Consider the following 22141-nt stretch of genomic DNA (forward strand, 5'->3'; position numbering starts at 1 on the left):
TTTCTTTCTTCAAAGCAAGTAGGTATGGGCGAAATGTAAGCTATTCTATCTGTCTGTCATTCAGCGTAAAAGGAACACTAATGACTTCTGAATCCATTCAGCAACACGCCGCAATTTGTGATTTATATTAATGGCCCGTGCATCGCTTTCCCCCACCTCCAAGAGGGTCGCGTTCTGCTAAATTTCCCCGTAATATTCTTGTCGATAAACAGGTGAGAACTCGGAGAAAAGGGACTGATTATATTTGCTAATTCCCCAAAGAAATTAGGCGAGATTGATGAATGCGTGCATGCACTCCGTACAAAGCCTTGGGAGTCTCTAAAAGCTGTTACCATGGTGGTATCCCATTAGAATAACAAACATTTCCCCTGGATGTTTAACATTGCTTCCCAGTGAGCACAGCCCTCCCCAAACCTTCTCTCCCTCTCTCTTTCTCTCAAGCACCTGCCTTCACATTTTCCACTTCTGAAATTCCACCAGCCGCTTGGAAAGGAGGAGGGGAAAAAAATGAAGAAGAGGAAGGCTGAAATATGCAATGCAGTTACGAGAAAACTTGAGTGCCAAAAAAAAGGACTTTTCTTCAAACCCGTAATAACTTTCCTTGGGAATAGGAAGAAACTTAAAAAGAACAACACTCCCCTCCTTGATTTTTTTTTTTTTACTCCTACCACTTTTTTTTTTTAAGCAGGCACTGAATTTTCTGAAGTGATAAGGGCTTAGCCAATGTAATCCTCAGAGGACCCCTCTCCGGCATGCTAGGAATCAAGAAACCTTTCCGTCTCAAAAAAAAAAAAAAAAAAAAAACGAGGAAAAAAATAGTTGAAAAAGACAGAGAGAGGGTGGCAGCAGCTGGATCAGGAACAAGGAGACGAGGCAGCCACAGCATGCCATCCACCGACACAAGCGTCCTGGCAAATGCAAATCAGCGTGTGCAGAAAGAGCAGCCGGACTCCAGCCTCAGCTGGAGGTCACCAGATGAATATTGACATGACAAAGCAAAGGGGGCTTCCCTGACGACGGGGGCCACTGATGACTCTCAAATTAGGCCCAAGCGAGGGAAAGGTGAAGCTTAGCAGTGTGTGTGAAACGTAAATGTTTCACAGTGATTGATTTATTGTCAGTGTGCTMGACAAGCTGGGTGGGCCTTGTAAAATTTCCAGCTTGGGGCGTGTAAGTCACTGAAACGGCGACAGGACGGGATATATATCACCCCGACCTTTCACTGCAGAAGCTGAAATGAGAGCCAGAAACATGACTTGTTGCACTGGAGGACTACTACCAGGCAGAAGGATGACGCTCTGATAGGTGACAGCGCAAGGGGAACATCAATAATTTAAAAGTGCCTTCTCTGTCAGGAAATAAATGCTACAATGTGCTGAATTTCCTTGTTTTTGTTTGCCTGATTCAAGAATAAAGTGCACGAAAACTTTTGACTAGGAGCCTTGCAACATTATTCCTTGAACTTTTCCACATTTTCTCACATTGCAACCACAAATTTTCTGTGTGACAGCCCAACACAATGAGTGCTTAATTGAGCGTGTGCATTCATATTTCTTTACTCCAGTATAGTGATGAGTAGGAATGAAACATTTATCGGTTTTAATTATTACTGTCGTAAAATTCCCAGCTGTTAGGATTTCCTTTTAAAATGAAACTTCAATTTTTTTGGCTCTAGTGGCCTTTATTTGATAGTTAATTGACAGGAAAGTGGGTAATGAGAGAAGGGGGAAGACATGCAGCAAAGGTTACCAAGGCCGGGAATTGAACCTGCGACAGCTGCGTCAAGGACTAAGGCCTTCATATGTGGGTTGTGCTTAACCCCTGCGCCACCACAGCACACCCCAAAACTTCCATTTTAAAATGTAATTTGTTTTATCGTCTGCTGATCTCGCCGTTGGCTGCACTGCCGCCTTGCATTAACGAAATGGGCATATTGTTCCCATGCTTGTGTGGGTTCTCTCCTGGTACTCCACAGTCCAAAAACAGGCATGTTAGGTAAATTGAGTGTGTGTATTATTCATCCTGTGTGTTGCCATGTGATGGATGGATGAGCTAGTTAGGGAGGTACCCTAGTTCTCGCCTAAAGCCTGCTAGAGATAGCTAGTGCCAAACGGGTCTAGACAAAAGATAGATGGAAAGATGGAGGAATGATTGCAGCATCTCAGTCACTCAGTAAACCTGACATGTTTATCAGAGAAAACTAAACATGCGTAATTGTGTTTTTGACGTGATGACGAAAGGATTTCCAGACATTGTTTGACCTTTGTGACACAAACTATCCGCTGCCTCCAGCAACCTGGAGGCTAATAGGGTAACTTTTAGGCAAATATTTGTAAATCTTCAGAATTGTCTGGTTAGTCTGTGCAACTTTTTACTAACTTCCTTATTTGTTGATTACCAGCATTGCAGTCGAGGGTCTGCTTTTATGCATGACAGTTTAAAAAAAATTAAGAGCATTTGTGGTTTGATGAGCATCTTGGTGAAAACCTTGGTGCAACAGAAGATCAAGTATTTTTTGCAAACCACACACATGCACACACACACACTGCATATTTCTATAGTCACAAGTACTTCTAAGCTTCTGATATTTTTCAATGAATGGGCAAAACAAGTTGTGTTTAGATGAGCAAAGCACACCCCAAAAAACTTGAAAGAATGAAATTTTGAAGGTAGTTGTAACACTGGATTTTATTTAGGTGTATCAGAGCAAAGGGGAGTGATTACACATATACAGTACTCTACTACAATAGGTTGCAGCAGGAGCGCACACAAAACGTCGCAGCCAAACTCTCTTGCATCTCCTCGTGCGGTTTAACAAGACATTTTTGTCCAGTGATAAATGTGCACAAATTATTCGATATCCCACAAAAACACTAATCTGTCCATTTAAAAAAAAAAAAAAAGGAACCGCCGGCTTCACAGACATGCAGAGCCACTGAAGATCACTGGCAGCCATTTAGGAGCCGTGAGAAARMCAGTTCAGCATCTCAGCTCCTCGCTGGGTGGTTTGTTACATGTGGTTGACACATTTGCATCTTCAAAGATGCACGCAGACAAACTCAATATGTGAGATAGTCTGGGCGGCATGTGGAAAACCCCCGTCCTTTCTCTGAAGAGGTTTCCTCCGTTACCCACCTCCACCCCCCCCAAAAATAAAAAATAAAACATTTGCGTGACGTTCTGAGGCCCCCTTTATCTGTCAAGCGGTTGCTCCGGCAGCAAGTTGTAAACAAGCGGCTTGGATTGGATGCACAGAAAAATGTATACAGCACGACGCATTGCTGTCTACTCTGCAACAAACCGAAAGAAGGAAAAAAAAAAAATAGAAGGCGCTGCAGGAAACTGCAAATCAGGAACCATTACGCAGCAACAAATATGACAGGAACAGTGCTGCACATTATTTGAGCTCCAACAATCACTCACTCGGTGTCTCTTCCAATGAGCGTGAACAATGCGAGCCGAGTGTGCATTGTGCTGCGGAGCAGGAGACTGTTCCTCTGAATTGGGGGTAAATTACAAAAGAGGCCTTTGCAAATTAGACATGATGGCTTCATAATATGTCTGAAGTGTCAGCTTCTTCAGAAACCTATCCCCAGGCTACACTCTGCAGATCGAAGCTTTGAACTTCCAATTATTCCTGCCAAACCGAAGCAATCACCGTTCTGTAAGACACTTGCTCCAACACTGCGAAACACACACGATCAATGCTGACTAAGTTGTTGGCAGCAACGGGTTACCGGCTTAATTTATGCCTTCATTACACGATTTATACAAGGAACACAGAGACCCTACTTAATTGCTAAAAAGGGTTTAAGTCTCTCCTTGTCCTTTTTAAATTGCTGCTTTTTAATCTAACTGCTGGAAGAAGATTAATATCTCCAAGGTGTCTGTTGTGGTTTCAATCCTGAGAAAGTGTTTTGTTACAGAAAAAGGAAAACGCTGTCATGTCTCCTGATATCTGCTTAAGCGAGGAAAAACATATTCAAGTGCTATCACACTTCTATAAGTCTACAGCACAGAGAGGACTCAAAAAAAAAAAAAGAAGAAAAAAACCCCCAGCAGGATCTGGCATGTGTGCAACTGCTAAGTAATTTGATACTACAATATAACCTCTTACTCATGTATAATTCTGGTCCCAAAGAAACAAATTAGCTTTGCAGTTTGGGACACCTCCAGAGGTGCTGCTGGGTGCCATTTGTATGAAGGTGTGTTGTGAGATTGTGAGCGGGCAAATGAAAAGGAACGCTAAAACCCACGAGGAGCTACCGGGTCGGGCACCTCAGCTGAACCGGACAAAAAAAAAAAAAAAAAAAGTGACCAGAACGACTGAATTGCGTGAGACAGTAAAAGAAGAATAAATAAATAAATAAATCAGAGCCCAAGGGAGAGGCAGACGGAAAGAATAAGCTTCCTGTGAGTTATTTACTCACAGGGACAAACAAAGTATCATCTCGTCTCTGGTTAACTCTCCAATATATACCCCAAAGTCGAGTACGGCGAGTTATATATACATAGGGTGTCTGGTTGGGATGCATCAATATTGTCTGCTCAACTGTGCCTGCTACATAATTAATACACACACTGACATGACATGGATATGATATGACAAGAGTATCAGAGGCGAGGAGTTAGAAAGAGAGCTGGAGCGAATGCATTTTTCATGAGCTGCAGGGCTCTCCATGCCAAAGTTCTAGACATGATGTTTCACTTTCCGAGACCAAGAGGAGGCCGAGAGAGCCAAAGATACGAAGCTGCAGGAAAAACAAATCTGGGTTTTCATATGCAGTCTGGGAGCGCAGATATGAACACATCTTTGATCCCACATCCAGGGGTGAAGGCGCTGTTAGTGGCTGGTACTGGTTTCCGCTTTTCTTTGAGGTCTGGACTGGTGGTTCCAAATTGGGCTGACTTAATTTTTTGTTTGTTTTAATAAATAAATTTTTTTTTGGAAAATTATACTACTGCTTCTGTTAAGCCCTGCGTAAAATTAAGTATGAGAATAGCCACATTAAAGCGTCAGGGAATATGCATTAGCCTCTGTCTTTATACTTTGTTTTTTAATTATTAATAAATTTATTAAATATATAAATTTTAGCCAATGTTTAAAAGAAGTCATTGTGTTTCAGACGTAGTTTAGAAATGTTAACTGGTTGTATTTCGGTGGAAGGATAAGTCATTATTGCACTAAGCACATGCCACCGCGGTTTTATCCAAACGTCCACTGTAGTGTTTGTTAAAGCAAAATGAAAACCAATTTTGCTCGCCTCTCATCTTTAAGACTCGGCATTGTTGACTGCAGTACAAGACCATCAACCGCGGCGCTTTAGGCAAACTAACTACGCAGGAGAGAAGCTTTTATGTTAAAACAAGTAATGTGATTCATCTGCATTGTGTAACATGAACGCATTAAGGCTTTGGCAGCCCTAATATTAATACACGGAAATAATGGGAAACAAGTATCTGACCTACCAATCATTTATACGACTGATTAAAGGAGAACTGAGACTTTCCAGTTACCATTCCAGTTTAGATGTAGGTGGAAAAGTTCAACTATGAAGTCTTCTGACCTGCTTGGCTTCTGCCAGCTGCAAGCTCAGCTTCTTACAGCAATTTTTCACGAAGGTCAGATTTGTGGATCGATTCAAAAATAAATTCTCCCACCTAAATTGTGTATCTCTGCAGCTCCTCCAGAACTAACCCGGACCTGTGATCCCATTCCAGTCTCTGGTTTGACTCAATACTAACGCGCCAATTATTAACCAAACGGTAAATGCTCCTCCTTCTAACGCACTAAAATCTGAGGTTATCTAATGAAACAAAGGTTGTAAGAGTTTCCGATTTTTAGAATCGCAGACCGGCGAAGCTGCTTGGGAAAACAGCTGGGCTTTAGGCGATGGGAGGGTGGGAGCCAAACAGAGGCCATTGCTCCTCATTCAGAGGCATTACCACCCCACTGTCACTGCCAGTCTGTCCCTTCACCCATCATGAGGGCCCATAGTGGGCTCCAAACCTCCCAACCAAATCACATTCAGAGCACAAACGGCCTGCGCCGTGCAGCCTCTGCTGTATCTAATCTAATCCGGCCATCTCCTGTGTCTCCACACATGCACATTGACACACACACACACACAACGCCACGCAAACTTCTGGAAAGGCAGGCAAACATCCCAGAGCCCTCAATCATGCACATTTCCGCTGTGTGTGGTAAAACGAGAGTCAGTAATGCAAATCAGAATCCGGGATTTGCCTCGATAATTGGGGCTTTATCAGCTCATTAAGAAGCAGGGAGGCAGCGCTGAAATGAGAATGCAATGTACCCATTAAAACCACCAAAGGAGACCGCACTTAAAACAAATCAACATGAGTCCTTGGAAGGGAGGAGAAAACAGCTTTGACTGATAAGGTTAGTGTCCTGTCAGTGAAAGGAGAATATCATATATTTATATAACACCAAGGGGGAAGCAGCAATTTTAGCAAAAAAAGAACAGAAGCAATGTTCTCAGGTGGAGCTGATGGCCACTTGTCTGCCTCTCAGTGTTATAATGCTCACACCAAATGGCACATTGTATTAAAAACTTGACAGATTTATTATTACAGTTGTTTAACCTCTTTATAATCAAATTGTGTTCGAGGTTCAAGGAGATTCCTTTCTCTCTCTCTCTCTCTCTCTCTCTCTGTCTGTCTGAATCACAATCATTTTAGTTTCAAACCATGCGCCTGGTTGCTGTTACATTTCCTGTTAAAACCAGCTTCATTCTGAAGGGGGGAGTAAAAAAATAATAGCAATCATGGAATTGTTTTGCACTTAAAGTCCTCTGCAAAAAAAAAAACGTGTTTTTTTTTTTTTCCCAATCTATTGTGTCAAAAGGAAATGACAGGGTACAGAGTTGGACTTCCACCCTCCTTTGGTGCACAAGAACAGCTTTAGTGGCACAAGCTGTACTTCTAAAACTCTCACGGTTGAATGGCAGGATATGAAATTATTTGTATTAATGTGGGCGGGCGAAGCCGCGTTAACCCCCCTTGCTCTGCGCTTGAAAGCCAAGAAGGTTGACGTCCTGGTCCGTTCTGTTTGCTGGACAATACAGTGCCGTGCAAAAGTTTTCAACTCGTTAAAAAAACCCAAAACTTTTTCCACGTTTTAACCACAAAGCAATGCATAATTGTAAAGTACGGGAATGTGACGCATGGTTTATGGCATTTTTTTTTTACCAATTAAAATGTGTGGATTGCATTTTTGTTCAGATGAGTCAAGAATCTTTGGAACTACTTTCTGCTGCAGTTACAGAATAAAGTTTTTTGGCATCCATCTCTATCCGTTTTGCACATCTAGAAACTGAATGTTCTGCCTTTTAGTGTTCAGACTGAACAGAGAGAGTCTGTGAACATCAATTCTCAAGTTTGTTAATTGGATTTAGGTCCTGCCGTTAAGCATTAAACCATTTTCCTGATGGACGACAAACATTCGCCCCAGTCTTAAGCCTTTTTGCAYGTTTTCTTCCAGGATTGTCTTGTATTTTACTCCAATCAACTCTGAAGTAAAAAGTAGGAAGTCATTTTTTGAGGTTTTTTGTTTTTTTACTGTCCAACCCTGCTTTGAACTTTTCAACAACTTTATCTCTGACCGTCACCTGTTCTATTTTTACAGGTTACAAGGACTTCTAGTTAAAATTGTCCTGGTTTAAGCTGATTACCTTGACATTATCGTTTACTTGGTTTCTTAAACTATCTCCTTTTGTTGTTCCAGATTTCTTTACGATTGCCTGTAAATGTGCTCAAAACAAGAATGAACCTAAATTAACAGTTATGTTCATTGGTCTTCATGATGCCTTTTATTCTCTATTGACCTCTGAGACCTTCACAGAACAACTGCATTTTACTTATTTGCAACTTATTTGCGAGTGAGGTGAATTTTGAATGCCGATGCTTGGGTTGGAATTTACTTTGGTAATCACAGTAAAAAATGCACACCACTTTTTGGTTTTTTTTTCTTTGTCAAGACCATTTCAAATGAGAAACAATCTATGATTTGCCTCACCGGCTGCTTTGTGTTGGTCCGCAACATAAAATGCTAATGCAACACAGTAAATGTTATGGCTGTAAGATGAGAAAAATGGGGAAAAGTCCAATAGGCGTGAAAACTTTGTAGAAAGCGCTGGGACCGCTGCCACCCAAAGAGCTGAGAGGTGACGGCGCTGCATGCTGTGTAACGATGAACGAAGCGTGTCATTGGACCCGCCGGGAGAGGACCGCCATTATCTACAGGACGCTGATGATTGAGTAACACCCCTCACACCGCTGCACGGGAAAAAACAAGGGAAAGCCTTCAGCACAATCAATACGGTTTGAGCTGTTGGAATGCAAATAGCGACTGTTCTGCCTGCATGACACGGGATGATACACCATTACTTATGCTGGCTCCATTCAATGTCATCATTAGCCTCTGCAGTGTCAGATCCGCTCAATAAAGAGCATTATTTCCAAAAGGATAAGAGCTGCATTAATCCTTTTATGCTGCTTTCAGCAGGATACACTCTCCCATAGCTAATATTAATGTGCGAGGTGTCAAGAGTGAGATGGCTAATCCCGATAACATCGGGATGTTCATTCAACTTTCTGCAGATGGCTATCTGCCCTATTCCTGCTCTCCTAATAGGCACGGGAACAGGATGTGCTCTTAATGCCGCACTTCCTAAACTGTCGCCTTCAAAGCAAAGCGATCATTTTCAACGGGGCTTTCTGAACCAAGGAGATAAGCCAAAGAACGGGGGAGGACAAAATAAAAATGATGCTTGCCTCAGAGAGGGAAAAATAGCTTCCTGATATAGTCCTAGCTCCCTCTTTAAAGCTGACACCTAGAACATACAGTTTATCAATTATACATGAAGCCAGAATCTATCTTTCTGTTGGCAGCTTATTTGGATCTGGCCCGAGCCCTCTGAGTGGTGAAATGTGCCTGTGAGCCCCCATCCCTCCTGTCGACTTTCCCCCCCTTCCTTACTTGCAAGCCTGTCCTTAAATCAATCCCTTTTTAGGCCTGAATTTATTTCTYCTGTAACAAATCTGTCTTGGCAAATGATGTCACATAAGCGGCGAGAATGACAGCCTGATGTCTGCGTGGGGAACATCAACCTTGCCACGGCAGCCTCCTCCCAAGGTGAGTAATCAYGCTGAGGAGCGGTGCAGAGAGTGGATGCCAGCCAGAGTCCAAACAAACCCGGAGTCTGTTGCTCAAGATAAACAAACCAATTAGGGGGAAGGCATGTTATTCCTCAGCTGGTGGGATATTTGCGAGATGGAAAATAATCAATGCATTCTTATTTCCACTGAGCAAAGCTGAAAAGTCCTGAGCAGAATACAATCCGGGCAAAGCAAGTGAGCAAAACTATTTATAAGACGGAGAAGAAAAAAAAAAAATAATAATAATAATGGGACTAAACCGGCTACTAGTCATGTAATTAATCCAAGCAGGCTCACTGGAGAGCAGCAAGCACAGAGGGGAGGATTCATCATAGCGTTTTGCCCCTCGCTCCCAGGGATACATGCCCTTCTTGTGTGGATGAGTCAGCTTACATCTTCTGACAACTGTGAGCCAAGGGCTTTGTCAAAAGGAACCACAGTTATTGTTTTGATTGGTCCCCCCCAACCCCCCTGCTCCCTCCCCACCATTCTTGTTATGTTCGGAGCGCAAAACGCTTTCAAATGTGATTGCGCCACAGCATCTGAAAAATAAAGCACGCACATAAAGAACATCAAAAAGGAAAGATGTCTGCTTTTTATTTACAGAGGAGGACGATCGTTTGGCACTTTGGCGCTCTCTCTGGCTTCGCCTCCGAACTGGAACAAGCGGCCGTATCTGTAATTGCAGGGAGTGGTCCCCATTGGCTGGCCGGAGGCGTTAGACTACTGGGCTCGCAGTGCATGACATTCAAGCTGGCCAATAATGATGGACGTGCTAATCAAAGCGTCTCTGGGAGGCCAGAGACGGCGCATCTGGAGGACTTTGCCCAGCCGGGGTGATGTGCAGCTGCTCTGGCTACATTTCCACCGTGCCCGCTCCCCCTCAGGGGCTGGGCACCAGGCTAACCGCTGGCACAAGACTTTAGAGGCTCAAGAAATAAAAGAGAGGAGGAAAAAATAGTGGAGACTAGCAATGCCACACATGAAAAATAAATCACAGCCAGCTTGTTAGCATGGCAGGAAGAGAGAGAGAGAGACAGAGAGGGGGGGAAGAGGGACACTGAGAAGAAAGGGAGGGAAGAGGAAGAACTGGGTTAAGAGATTTAATGTGCAGCTGAAAATCTGACACTTGCCAGAGGTCCAAATGTTCCACCAGAGAAACGGCAGCCCTGCCGGCTAAGTCTTTATAAAGCCTCCAAAGCTGCTTACAATATACACTTGAGAAACAATAGATAAGGTCAAAGTGGTAGTGCATGTTTAACTGGGACCATGCATGGGAAAAACAAAGACCACTCCACTGCATGTGCTCACTACAGACATGCTTAATAAAAACAAACCAGTACTTTGTTTCAATGCTGAAGCTCATAAAGAGTTTTAAAAGTACTTGAAGAAAATTTAGCACATAGCTATAAAAACCAAGACCAAATCCATTCAAATGGATAAATGGTTTGCCCAGGCACAAGACGTTATTACAATTCTCCGGAGTCACAACCATTTGACATTTTGGGAGTTTGACTGCATTTTGAAATTAAGGGGGATGTAATTACGGCTGCAAGTCTTTTGGATTACATCTCTACCAGCTACTAAAGGGGCAGCATTGTGCAAAATCAACCTTTTTGAGATTTATATTATGCTATAATGTTATTCCATCATCAAAAACATGCCTGGAGTGTTGCTTTGATTTTTTTTCCATGCATCTTTGAGGAATCCTTGAATCAAGGGTGCCTAAATGCTTGCCGCCTGTTCCCGCAGCTGCTCCTTGTAGCTGCAGTCTCCATCTGAACTTCCGCCTCACAAAGTACCTCTCCATCAGACCTCCCACACTCAGCTCCTTCAGACTAGCGACAGCAGCAATTAGCAAACACCTGGTGGAACTGTACATCTGCTGAGCTCATCATACAAACTACTTCTCAGTCCAGCGCCCCTAAGAATGGTTGTAAATGGCAGAAAGGAGGAGAAGAGGGCCACAAAGAGAAGGAGCTTCTTAAAGAGGCAGAGGTCAATTTCATGGTGTCAAATTATGAAGTCAGATTTATTTTCAAGCCTTTTTGATAAATGCAGTGTTTTCATAACAATTGATGGTAATATAGTTTCTTAATTGTGCTTCAAAATTGCTCTATGTGCCTGGAAAATACATATCACAGTCCCTTTAATGCAGAGAGCGAAAGTTTTGCTCATTCATCTTTTTAAAGTAGCTTAAGCTGGCTTGATGACATGTGGGAACATCAGTTTTGAAGTAATGCAACTAAATTCTAATTGACTTTGACTAGGCCTTTCACATAAATATAATAATAATCCTCCATTGTAGTTCTGGTTGTACATCGAAGGTTGCTGTCCGGCTGGAAGGTAAAGCTCCATCGCAGTTTCAGGTCTTTTCCAGGTTTTCCTTCAGGATTGCCCAGTATGTAGCTCCATTCAAGTTTCCACTGATTAGCCAGCTTCACCTTCCCTCTTTAAGAAAAAAAAAAAACATTCCCACAGCATTATACAGCTATCACGATTCACACCGGGAAGAGGTGAATTCAGGTTGATGGGTAATATTAGCTATCCTACGCATTGCATTTCGAATTTAAGTGAAAAGGTTAAATCTGACCTCATCTGACGAGAGCGCCTTCACCCTCAAGTTTGCTTGGAATGATGTTTTATAACCTAACCGCACTATAAATTATATTCCTGACCTCTCTGCTGTGTTCCTTGGTTTTCATGATGTTGTTTGTTCACTTATTAAAGGTCAAGTCTCARGGGTAACAGCTCCGGCAGGGAAAACACGACACTCCATCCCTTTATGATGCCCTGAAACTCCTTCTTGGGAATCTTTCCGTCATTCTCAGACCAAGAGGAGTACGCAGTCCCTCCAGTGAATTCTGGGTCTGYCTTTTGGTAAATCAAGGCTCAGCTTTTTCTTCACCGCAACGGATCGAAGCAACGGCCGCATTACCGCCGACAAGGCCCTATCCATTTCCTGCTTCATCCTACYATCACGCGGGGAACAAGAAAGAAAGATACTTAAGCTGCTCCTGCTTGAGGCAGAGCCTGACCCAGAGTAGGAGAAAGCGATCCACCTTCTTCCAGTAGAGAACTACAGTCTTACAAGAGCCGACTCTGAACCAGGCCTCAGTGTGTGAATCTAAAAAAAAATCACAGGTGAGTACAAAATATTAATATGCCTGGTTAAATGCAACATAAAACTCRTGAGAAGCTTTAAATTGTGTTGCAAGAATTTAAATATTCAGAAGTGTATTTGTATAAATGAGAGCAACAACCTATTAAAAATGTCAGAACTCTTTCCAATGAACAGTCTCTAATGGTGTAACTTGCAAAAGTATTTATACGCCTTCGACTTTCTCACAGTCAGTGACATTAGAACAGACTTCACTCAATTTTATTGGGATTTTGTGACACAGATCAACAATAACTAGTGCTATTACATGGTTCCGTTAACAGAAAACAAAAAAGGTAGCATTTATTTCAGCTGTCTTTCCTTTTACACCTGGAAATAAAATAAAGGGTGACCACTTATGCTCTGCAAAGGTATTAGAGGTTTATCAGAGAACATTAGTGAACAAACGGCTTCATAAAGACCCGGGAACACAGCAAAAAGGTCGCGGAAACGCTACAGAGGCGCTTAAAGGAACGTTAGGTTATAAATCATTATGCAAAACTTTGAACATCAAAACACAACTTCAAACCCACCAGGACATCCAGCTAAGAGAAAAGCCTGGACAAAGAATGAAATAATAATTAGAGAAGAAATTTGGGGATTTGAATACAAATGCATGGTCACCTCTTTTCAGGAATTGACATGTTAAGCATTTTAAAAATGATGCATTTATTAAAAAAAGTAATACATTTCAGTTTGTGGTTGCAATGTGACAGAAGCAGAAAACGTTCGAATACGAACACTTCCGCCTGCCACTGCATCTCCTATCGAGTCGCCCGTCTTTGCCGGACACCTTGGAAATCTGGTTAACATGACCCGAGAGGTACGGATCATTTATGACAAGAATATTCCAGCAGTATTTATTAAGCCATGGCTTCATGCTTCAGTGTGATAATGTAACACTGTCTGACACTTAACTCTGCTCACCATCTTTGCCCAGGAGACATGCTATCCTAAAGCGTCTGCGGTTCCATCATGTGAATCTTAATCAGATACTTAGCCAGTCGAGCAGGTTTTTCCTCTCCCTGGTGAGAGTATCAACACATGGCTATCAGGCACAATTCACAGCCGCAAAGTGGCTATTTATTTTCTGCTCGGCATTACTTGACAAATAATTACTCAGGCTATTCAATTAAGCTGTGGAACTCACACAAATGGCCACAAACTCCCACTGTAGCACTGAAACATTATTCAGTGTTTTACAACTTGGTCTCATGAATAAAGAGGCCCACATATGCCGCGGGGCTTTGAAGCAGAGGGAGAGAGGCGACAAGGTGATGGCAAGCAGAAATATCATTAAGTCGGAACTATTTCATCCAGCAGAAAACAGAGCTGTTGTTGCTGGTGGTGCAGACGCACATAGTAATCTGGGGGGGGGGGGTGAAAGAACATGGTGTTTTTTCCACCTCGCCGCAGAAGAAAAACGCTTTTTACAAGGTAAATGTGGGTGTAGAAGGAAAAGTCTGTGAACGCTGCTTAAGCAATACGGGCCTGGGAACCCTGCAAGGTCCAAAAATGTTACAATAATTAATTGTAAATAAAGCTTTCCAAAACAATTCCAGCGCAGGCCCTGCCAACTTTGCATTTAAATAAACAACTCTGATAAAAACCTAACGACGTCAAATAATTCTGAACTAAAATAGATCTTGTTTGGTACGATGTGAAGCTGTCCTCTAGAATAACCAAATGAGACGAACTTTGACTTTCTTTTTGTAAACAATCCCAAACCTACTTGTTCTTCTAAAATGTACAATGTTTATGCTGATCTTGAGCAAATAAACTRCTTTCATAAGACAGCGCTGATGCAGATCAAGCTCTTATTGGAGGCATATGAATATTTCCTGAAAACACCTCACGCTRCGTGATGGTACATGTAAGATTTAGACACCTCCAACTGCGATTTCCTGCACCAACTGCAACGGAAACAAGCTCGACTGTTGCCAGTGCACACCAGAAACGCATTCAGAGTAACTCATTCACGTATTCACAATAAGAGGATTCAGTCTGGCCTCAGACAGGAGTTTACATTGGCAYTCCCTGTAGCCTTTCTCAACCGGCAGCTACTCATGCTAGGCCRGTAATATGCACCCATTGTACGGTAAATTTTTGACCGTGGCTGCGCACTTCCTGTACAACAGACGCACTTTGGTTGCAAAAAAACCCCGCTGCTGCCAACAAAAGCAATCATCCGAGGCCAAAGCGAAACAGTATAACAGTCATTCAACGTGAATTAGCCTCATGAGTTTGGGTTGTTTCAGGTGGCAAACATTTGCTCTTCTCATGGCTGAGTTTTGAGAGGCTGTTGGCAAGCCCGTCAGTTCCCCTTCAGCTGAGAGCTTCAGCTTGATGATTAAGAGAAGCTACATTAAGGCATTTCTAATGTAAAATATAACCTGCTGGAACTGAGGCTTTTCAAGACAAAAATACGAGTTAACCAAAAAAAAAAAGACCTGGATCTCTACATGCTATTAATTGCTGAGCCATCTGTATAAGCATCAACAGTTTTCTGTCTCCATTTCAACGGTTATGGAAGGATAAATCTTTAAGAGCAGTCTGGTCTTCACGGCTGTTTTTCCTGAGATCCAAACCAAAACAGGTTGATCAGGCCGTCACACTAGCTGCCTAAAACCAGCTGAAAAAATGCTGYAAGAGCCAAAAACCTCTGTCCCATTCAGATCTTTGAGGTTGGACATCCTCTTTGCCATCTCTTTAATCTTCATTTCCCCTAATAAATTCAGACCTGGCTGAGCCAGAGTTAAATATTATTCTGTGTTAGCTAGTTCTTCAGTTGTTCAGTTGCTATAGGATTATTGCCTTCTTGTAGGTATCAATGCTTCAAGGATTTTTTGTAATCTTCAAGTATTTACAATATATCACCATATTTACAGCGTATACCATAGCATCACTGCAAACATCGAACCAATCCTCCTATCAATCTCCCACTCCATTTTTTCCTCATTCATGAACAAGACTCGTATATACTAAAACTCCTCCACTTATGTATTTTCTGTTTTTATTTATCTCTGGGGAAAGAAAGGTATTCATTTAGAGGTAAAGATCAAAAATCGACATTGTTGTACTTCTTAAACAAAACATAGCAAAAGAACACCCTTCCTCTTTAAAAGCCAGTGTTATCCCCAAAGTATTAAGRTGAAATACAGTTCTGGGCTTTGACTAGACCATTTCAGGATGTTCCATTTCTTACACCTCGACCAGGCTTTGGTGGATTTACCAGTATGTTTTCGGGTCACTATCATGTTGGAGGGTCCGGCTCAGTTTCAGCTTTGATTTTTTGATTTTTTAAAGATGTACCCGCCTCTCACCGAGACAGGGTTTGATTCCCCCCTCCCCCTTATATTTAATCAACTTCTTTTTCTTCTTTTTCAAACAGAGATTTGTTGATCCATTGTTTTTCCTTTTCAGAATTTGAAATGCCTCCCTGCATTGTGTGTGCCTTAACAGAAGTAGGATTTTATTGATCAGTGTCCATGGAGACCGGCCGCGAGCAGAGCCGGCTGCTTCGATATGTTGCTGCCAGAACAGTAAAAAAACAAAACAAAAAAAAAAAAAAAAAAAACAAAATAACATTTTGGCAATTATGCTGATTACCTTGATTGCAGATCCTGGCTTTGCCACAGTTAAAGAGAAAATTGCCTTTTGTGTAAAAAAAAAAAAAAAAAAAAACAGAGATAAAAAGAAATAGTTAGCTTTTTTATATATACATTATACTTTTACACAACTAAAACACACACACGCACGCACACACACAACCCCGATTACACGTCTCTGACAAGAAGAAGTGAGACTAAATCTGGAGAAAGGATAATCATAAACAACCTAAATAAATCCCACGGTTGAGTGAGAGCCACAGGATGTCTCCACAGCCGGCGTCACTGGCCTCTCCACCCCAACTCACCACTCTCCGCCCACTCAGGCCTGCAGGGCCGTAAAGCTGGCTGGTTCTCCAGCAGGGCCGGGMCAGCCTATACATCCCCACTGGCACGGGACTCCCTGCCAGCAGCCAATCACCGAGCCCACACTCCTGACAGCTCATTACCACTCAATTAGGCAGGTGCACCTCCAAGCACAGCCTTCTGACAAATGCAGCCCTCCCAGATGCATGTTTAACATTGGAGAGAATTATATAGTGACAGCAAACACTAAACACCTCCCCCTTATCACTTGATTGCCTCAAGATTGAAATCCTATAATTGGCCCAGGCCATCGGGAGGAGGAGGGGGGAGGGGGGTTGAAAAAAAAAATAAGCCGACGAATATGATCCAGTCGACTTGTAATTGAACAATAATGAATTCATATTCATAAGATGTTTGTTGGCAATTACAAAATCCCATCTGATTAGGCGCAATTTGAAATGACATTGTTCCATGCAAAAGAGTGTGTGGTGTCAGCCTAATAAGAGGAAGGCACATCAGAGCAGTCGCCCGGCTGCCGACATGACCTCTGGAGATGAGAGACATGCTGACACAGTGRGCTTGGCCGGTGACAGACGGGATTTGGCTCCCGTTGCTCTTTGTCCCCTTAAAACCTACTGCTTACACTCACCGGAGGGAGAAAATGAAGTGAGGACTGACTTTTTGCGTTTTTAGCACCGGTAGAGATAGACGTAACAAAAAGACAAGCAAATGAAAACAACMACAACAACAACAAGGAAAAAAAAATGTTGATCCCACGAGAACAGATTCTAATCAAGATGAAATGATTTACAAATCTATTTAATAAGACTTGCCAGAAGTCAAACTTGGCATGTAAATGCGGTGGGGATTAAATTTCATCAGCAACCAAGACTGTAACTGATCGCCTGCAGACAAAGAAGGAGCCTGCCAGTTTTCTTTCCCCCCCTTCTTCTTCTTCTCTAACCCCTCYACTTCTCCATCCTCCCTCCCTCTCTTCCTCTCCCATGTCTGCATTTTGCCTCGTGATCTCTCCCTGGCTGTGTGGAAGGACAGGGGCAGCGCAGAGTGGTGCAGTACAGAGAGGAAAAAAAAGAAAGAGAGAAAGAAAGAAAGAAGGGAAAATGAGGAATGGAGACAGGGAATGGGGGGGATAGAGATATACAGAACAGTGGAAGGATGGAGAGCAGAAGGACAGTGAAAGACGGTCTGAAGGTCAGCGGGAGGACAGTGTGGTCCTCAGAGTTGGACACAAACGCAGCCGCAGTCACCTCTGTGCTGATCAGCCCTTCGGCTGGCTGATGAGGTGTCGGATGTGTGTGGAAAACCTTTCTCTGCTTTTTTGGCTGCAAACTGAAGGAGACTAGTGAGGTGGACTAACTGCGTGTGCGTGTGTGTGTGCCACTCTGGGGTGTAAGCAGGCTGACGTGCAGCTCGTGGTGCCAGAGCTGCGCTTTTCTTTCCTGCCTTTGCCTTCATTTTCTTTTCTTTTTTTTCCCTCCCTTGCATATTATGCTTCAGTGACTGAAGCTGAACTCAGCTTTCCCCTGCAGTGAGGGCAGAAATACAACCAGCAATTAATGCTGTATACAGTGTACCAGTGTTAACAGTGTGAGGCATTCTGGTTCAACTAGCTTTGGTGCCTTGAAAAACAAACATTAAAAAAAAGCTCCTTCTTTTTAGTCAGGTTGTAGCAATAAACCTAGCCCATGAGACAATTCACAAGATTTGGTCATGAGGCTAAACTCTTTTGGGGTCTGCCTCTACCAGCTCTGCACATTTGGGACTAAAACTTGCGTCCATTCTTCTTCGTAAAACAGATAAAGTTAAGTCTGATTGGACAGATGGCATCTCTCAGCTGGATTTAAGTTTGGAGAATGTTTGGCGTAATTGTGCTGCTGGAAGTCTCTAGTCTTTTGCAGCCACATTTTCTTTCCTGTTTTTAGCTACACCAGTCTTCAAATCAACTCTGACCAGTTATCCTGATGACTAATGCTTTCTTTCCCTTTAGAAAGAAAGCATTTCCCTTAAGCTGCCAACACCTTGCTTCACAGTGGAAATAGATAAACTTAGTATTTTAGTCTTAGTATTTTACTACGCAAAGTATTGCAAATGCTGACCAAGAAATAACATTTTGTGCCATTTGACCTTAAGAAAACAGCAACCTAGAAGACCACTTGAGTCTTTTAGGTTTATGGAGAGAAAGCACGGCAAAACCCCAAAATCTTTCCAAATATTATTGGTCTACTTTCTGATGCAAATATCTTAGTATGCCTGAGGGAAGACAAAACTTTCTGACAGTATTTTTTCAGCAAGACATGGCAGCTTGTGTAAAGTCAATAATTCCCTAATATGGATGGCCAAGTATTAGTTACAAGTGAAGCAATCTTCCAAAAATATTTACCCATATTAGTATGGGAGGAATGTCTTGTTCCACAAATTATAATGGAACATGTAATTGAAGGGTAAAAACAAATCAATGCCACACTTCCATATTTTTATTTGTGATAAATTTTTAAAACCATGTCATTGCTTTCTTTCCGCGTGACGATTCTTGTTGGTGTATCACAAAATGTCCGTAAAATCGCATGCAATTGMATTTGTGCTCGTAACATGACAATTTAGAAGATTTGGAGCAGCTGTGTACTGTCTGCCGCCCACAAAGGAAACCACCTTTGAGCGCTTTGGGTGAGGGAAGGTCTCCATTAACGCCACAAAAAAAAAGACAATTACGTTACTCGTCGCTTTCTTGAAAAGGAGCCACTAGAACGGTCTGGACAGTATGCAGGAAGTAGTATCCAGAGGTCAGAATCTACTTCCTTGTATTCTTCAAAAGAGGAGTCACAAACAGGATGTCGAGCTTAATATGCTCGACTTCACATCCTGGGCTGCGTTAACAGCCACGTTGATTGCAACTGGATAGAGCTTCATGATCCAGACGAGAAATGTTTTGGCATTTTAATATTGTGATATCTTGTGCCACAAGACCTCAYTATGCTAAATTTTTTATTTTTTAAAATATTTTTAGGCGTGGCTAACGAGGACTGAGCTCGTAGGATAGATTGGAAAGGAGCAGCTGTGATCGGATCTGTGACCTAACAGCTCTGCAGCTTGTGCCTCATTGGTTGAATTTGGTGTACCAGGCCAGTTGGCAGGGGCGAGCGTCTCCTGCGTCTATCCTTGGGTTATTTTCTGGCCATCTGTGCCCAGTCATTAACAGGCCTTTTCACAGTCAATTGTCTTGTTTCTCTGCTCTCTTTCTGTTAGTTACATTGTACACGGCCATGAGACAGAGGGCCTCTTTTTTTTTCCCCCTTTTTTTGTGTGAAAGTAATCGGAGTAAGTTAGAAGAGGCCATTTTATTAGCAGGGGGCCAAGGAGAGCTGGTGCAGACATAGGTTAATTCAAAGTGGCATCGTGGAGGATGCATCAAGCGGTGGAGATCAAATTACAGGGCAATGCGCTCAGTAGTAAGAAAAACAAGCCAGTGGTATGCTGCAGAATGTGTGCGTGCATGCTGGGGAGTGTTTAACAGCAAAATGTATGTGTGTGTCTGGGAGACTAGAGGAGGAGAGGAAGAGGGCGCAAAGGGAGAGGAGGAGGAGGAGGGGTGAGGAAGGTGTCCACAGAAGGCCAACAAGGGGAGGAGGGGGAGAGACTAACTGGGGCAGCATGCACAAATCACCTAGACCAATTAGAGTCACTCATCTTCCCGTTTTTACGATTTCTGATGCTTACAGTCGTCAGGGTAGGAAATAACTGTACACATCACTGCAAAGGGCGATGGCATTCAAAGAAAAAAMCCCCAAAACAAAACAAAAAGGTTTGCCTGAAATGCGTTTAGCCATTCCTTCTACTCGCCTTTGTTATTGGTCTTTGTGCAATGATTTGCCTAAGGACCCAGATTTCCTAGCAACAGCCTGCCACAAAAACATTTGGCAGGAGTTCAACATTCTCTCTCCCTCTCTTCCTCTCTCTCTCTCTCTTTCTCTCTGTGTGTCTCTTTGTGAGAAATGGCAGTGCTGCCTCCCTGCTCTGCGTCTGCCACCAGCCCTGCTGCTGCTGCTGCTGAAGCTGCTGCTGGATGATGAGCCAGTCTGGCTGCAAGAGAGAGAGCCCTCTAATAATTCTGTTTTCATCCAATCACACCACATCGTAGCAGGCACCTTGAGAGAGCCTCTGCCAGGAATCATCAATCACCTTCTTAACACGCATGCCCCGACAGACGCAGACACATGTGCAAGCAAATAAACGTGGTAACGCACGCGCACACAAACACGTGTGGGCCTTTTTTTTCTTCTYTTTTTTTTTGGTGGGGGGGGTAATTAAATTTTCGGATCAAAGCGTACATGGCCGCAAAAACCACCCGGCAGCAGTTTAATACRAACGAAAATCAACAAGGCACATTAATACAGTGAAAAGGTTAACGCAGAGAGAGGGAAAAAATTACAATCCAGCTGTAAATTAGGTAAATACATCTAAGTGCTCTCGACAAGGTTAATGGAGAGAGAAGGCCTCAGTGTATGCTAGTCTAGACACGCCACACAGTATTAAGTGGGAATAGCTGTGGCAGTGTGTCTAGATAAGTACTTTACAAGTGCCAATGGGACTCTAATAAAGCGAATGATCCCCCCCTCCCTGTTTTGACAAAGAGGCCCAAGAGGGACGCTACAAACCGCATTTTAGATTCCAAGCACTGACAAACACCCATTTGTGGCCCGTCGATCCTCCCCCTACCCCCAAACCCCACCCCGCCTCCCGCACCCCACCCCTTAAAATCCCACGGAAGCTTTTCCCTGTGCACAAGACTGTCGGATGTGGGCAAAACCCAACAGCCAATTTGCAGAGGATGTGCCATGTTTGCTAATGTGAAGCAGAGGCTAAAAAGATGATGAGACCACACAAACTCRGGAGGATGGACGGGCCGAGCATAAGCGACGATTTATTTTATCTCCATTTTCTTGGCTTTTGTTTCACTGAAGACTAAATTATGGGATCATAACAGCTTCCATAGCAGAGTTTGCAATGTGCCGTGAGTGGAGGGCCAGCTAATTTCCCTTACACCAAGGATTGTGTTAATGGCTTGSCTGTAATCACTGGTGACTGGTGCATCATGCAATATATGTACATGTTTTGATATTTTTTGTAACTTAATTTAAGAATAGGATTTAAAATATTTTTATTTCCCAGCCTTTTAGAGGCAAATATGGAGTTAATATTTTAAAATGTCTTTAGTATCTTCTATTACTGATTTAGTGGGTTACTGTAGTTGCTATTACAACAGCCTGTTTATTTCCTAAAAATYGAGATTTTCTATAATAATGCCAACATGAAGCATGTTCGAAAAGATAAAACGGATAAACTTTATCAGTTATCTTCCACAGTCTTGCTCTCTCTCATTCYTTCAAAGTCTAAATGACTGATTTTGAACTCAAATTTTCCAGATTTYTTAAAGACAGTGACACGTCCCCTTTGAATTTGCACCCATCTAGTCAGACACCAATGCTCATGTCAMGTGACTGTTTTACACAACACACATCTGGAGTGCAAATGGCAGACATTTTGTTTGCTTGTGTCGCTCGCTGATGGGAGGGCTCCCTGGGCAGYGAGCCATATCCCGCCATAACGCAAACCACCACTGGCTGTAACGCTGATTCATGCCAATAATGAAGTGCTCAAAGGCCAGGAATGCGGTGCGATTTCAGGGTTATCGTCTTGACCTGAGATGAGAGAAAAACGTTGATCTGCGGGAATTAAATATAATCCCAAACAGTGAAACRTGAGCACGACAGGGCATCTTGCTTCACAAGCTCCAAGTGAAGATATTACCTCAGTAGCAGCATACATCTGTCCCCCTCAATCTGTCTGCGTGTGCGTGTGTGTGTGTGTG

The 22141-nt window shown here is 42.8% G+C and overlaps 1 protein-coding gene and 1 long non-coding RNA gene across 5 annotated transcripts in view; both read right to left on the reverse strand.

The window, feature by feature from the left end:
• LOC103481485 (adenosine kinase-like) overlaps positions 1-22141 on the reverse strand; it is a 178324-nt gene that overhangs the window by 68648 nt on the left and 87535 nt on the right. The gene's annotated exons all lie outside the window — the stretch shown is intronic.
• On the reverse strand, positions 12134-17346 carry LOC103481483 (uncharacterized). The gene is made up of 3 exons (XR_536309.2): positions 15950-17346; positions 12243-12307; positions 12134-12152 (listed from the first exon to the last, which is right to left on the reverse strand). It is a non-coding gene; the product is annotated as an uncharacterized LOC103481483 (long non-coding RNA).

Source organism: Poecilia reticulata, linkage group LG19 (assembly GCF_000633615.1).
Source record: "Poecilia reticulata strain Guanapo linkage group LG19, Guppy_female_1.0+MT, whole genome shotgun sequence".
Classification (NCBI taxonomy): domain Eukaryota; kingdom Metazoa; phylum Chordata; class Actinopteri; order Cyprinodontiformes; family Poeciliidae; genus Poecilia; species Poecilia reticulata.